The sequence below is a fragment of the Peromyscus maniculatus genome, chromosome 14 (genome assembly GCF_049852395.1).
Source record: "Peromyscus maniculatus bairdii isolate BWxNUB_F1_BW_parent chromosome 14, HU_Pman_BW_mat_3.1, whole genome shotgun sequence".
Taxonomy (NCBI): domain Eukaryota; kingdom Metazoa; phylum Chordata; class Mammalia; order Rodentia; family Cricetidae; genus Peromyscus; species Peromyscus maniculatus.
The window spans coordinates 44,806,972-44,809,879 of record NC_134865.1 but is presented as its reverse complement, the minus strand read 5'-3'; positions in this window follow the sequence as shown (position 1 = coordinate 44,809,879).

Sequence of the window (2,908 nt, the reverse complement as noted above, 5' to 3'; positions counted from 1 at the left end):
GGCTTTCACCATGGCCTTGAGCCCCTGTGGAAGATAGGACAGTACTATCAGGCACCAGGAGGCTAGGGGATTGTAACCCAGGGTTACTATAAAGATCTTTGCGGGTAATGGCTGTGGACTAGAGGAAGTGAGAGGCCTGAACCACGCTCTTTCATCAGTGAGCAGGAAGTAAAAGGAGTGACCAGCGCACCGTTATTTCAGATGGCTGGGGTGGGTGTCTGGTACAGTGTGAACCTGAGGGAAGAGGTTTTTCAAAGAGGGTGGAGTGAAATGGCCTGAAAGTAGCTTGGGAGACTCAGAAACAGCACTCTCCCGTCTCGGCCTGGCGTGTGTGTGTGTGTGTGTGTGTGTGTGTGTGTGTGTGTGTGTGTGTGTGTGTGTATACAGTCTGTATACAGTCTGACCTTAGCTCTCAAGAGTGGGAGGTACTATCCCTGAAACTTTACATCGCTGACACTAAGAAATCAAATCACAATGGGAATATATATATATATATACATATATATATATACATATATATATATATATATATATATATATATATATATAATTAAAACTCGCATTTTGCAAGTATATGGAAATATCCAGACGTAACTGGATTTTTTTTTTGTTTTTTGTTTTTGTGGAGACAACATGACTTCCCTAACATTTCTCAACTTTTTGCTATCTCTTTGCCATTTTTCTTCCTCTGGGTTTAGTTAGGTAAGGCTGGGCCGGACAGGAGCAGTTATTCTAAAGGGACGTTCTGTGCCTCTCAGTCTGGCTATCTATTGAAACAAGGGACGGCAAGGAAATGGGCTTTTCTTCTGCAGGAATCTCATGCTGGGAGAAGAAAAAGGCACCCGCAGAGACGGGGAACTTGTGAAAGCGACTTCGCACAGGCTTACCAGCTTGTCCATCACCTCCCTGGCTGAGACTGAGCCCCGTACAACAATGGGTCAGAGGTGTGCAGGGTCACGTCAGATGAGACAGCCTGGGTGTGCACGTGCTGGCCCCCTATTTAAACTTTAATCTCCCTTCAGAGCACCTCACAAAGAAGACTTAGAGAGGGGGAACCATGGGATCATTTGCTCCTCTTCCCAGTGTGCCCAGATTGAGTAAGTCCCCCCCTTTTTTTTGCTTTACACTACTTGGCTCTTTGCTTTGGTTTATTAAGGACAGGTGGCCGATCTGGTCTGAGGATGGGTCGTGGCTCCCAAATTTGGTAAATTGCTCCTTCTACCGAAAGACACTGGGGCCTAGGGATACGGCTCTCTGGGAAACCCTTGCCATGCAAGGGTGATGACCCGAGTTGGGATCCTCAGAACTAGTAGAAATGATAGGTGGTCATGACAAACCAACTATTATCAGAGCATGCAGGAGATGGAGCAAAGGTGACAGCTAGACCAGCTCAACCCATGAGCTCTGCTTTCAAGGGAAAGACCCTGCCTCAATAAGTAAGGCAGACAGTGATTGAGGGAAACACCTGATGTCAACCTCGGAACTCTATGAACACACATGAGCAAGCCCACCCCCAAACACATTTAAACACGAGAGACTAGGAGTTAGACTCCCTGGTAGGCAGATGGGGAGGGGCATGGCTAAGCTAATAAAAGTGGCGAATTTCCATAATGGCCAGCTTCGTCCTCACCTTCTTGACTTGACAAAAGCCTGGCAGCTTAAAACAAAGGCCTTTTGGCTTTTGTCTCCCACCCACAGGCCCCCTGCTGATGGACTGGCTCAACAAGTTCAAGGCGGGATCTGGACATGTCACTCAAAAGCTCTGGGCCAATCAACTGTCCTATCATTCTTCAAACTGACCAATCCTAAATTAGGTGAGGAAAACTCTTCAGAGGATTTAAAGCGCAGCTTGCTGGAAGAGATTGGATCTTTTGGCTTCTGAGTTTCCCCTGTGCAGAGGCTCTTTGTCTGCTTGTCTGTTGTGTGTATGTGTTTCCTACCCCCAATAAACGCCTTTCTTCAACTGCTGATTCTGTCTGCGGCTGACTTTGGTGCTTGGAATTTTTCTCCTGCTCCCTGTTGTGCTGGAGAATTTTCTTGCCTATTAATTCTTTAACCGGCAAAGGAAATGAACTCAATCAGGACACCTAGGCTGTATCAAACATGCATGCACAACTGCACGGATGCCGCTGTAAATCCCAAAGATTCAAGGAGGAAGACCACCGGCCCAAACCATACGGTCAATTAATTAAAGCAAGCGATCAATTAAAGCAATCTTTTTTATTTGTGTACGTGGGCTGTCTCCCCCTAAGCTGGGGCTCAATAGGTCAGCATTGGATGTGAGGAGGACAAGGTTTTTACACCTCAGGGTTAGGGAGTTTCCAAATGGGGAACTGGTGGGTAAAACAGGCAGGGTTACAAGAACAGAACCTAAGCATGACAAGGTAGTGATAAAGACCTCCTGAAACAAAGACATGGTTTAGGTAGGTATAATAAGGTCGTCATAACAACTTTTTGAAACAAAGACATGGTTTCTTGGAACAGGCAGTGCAGAACCATTTGTAGTTAGTTAGGTTACAGGTAGGGCATAGCCCAAACCTTGAGAAACAGAGGTTTAATCAGAAACAGGAATGAACCTAGTTTGTCTTTATTATAAGATGGTTTTTTTAAGCCCCTTTCTTTTCCTTCCTTTCTTCCTCCCTCCCTTCTCTCTTTTCTTCCTTTCTTTCTTCCTCCCTTTCCTTTCCTTTCCTTTCCTTTCCTTTCCTTTCCTTTCCTTTCCTTTCCTTTCCTTTCCTTTCCTTTCCTTTCCTTTCCTTTCCTTTCCTTTCCTTTCCTTTCCTTTCCTTTCCTTTCCTTTCCCCTTTCCTTCCCTTTTCCCTTTCCTTTCCTCTCCTCTCCTCTCCTTTTCTTTCTTTTCCTTTTTCTTTTCCTCTTCTCTCCCCTTTCCTCCCCTCTCCCCTTTCCT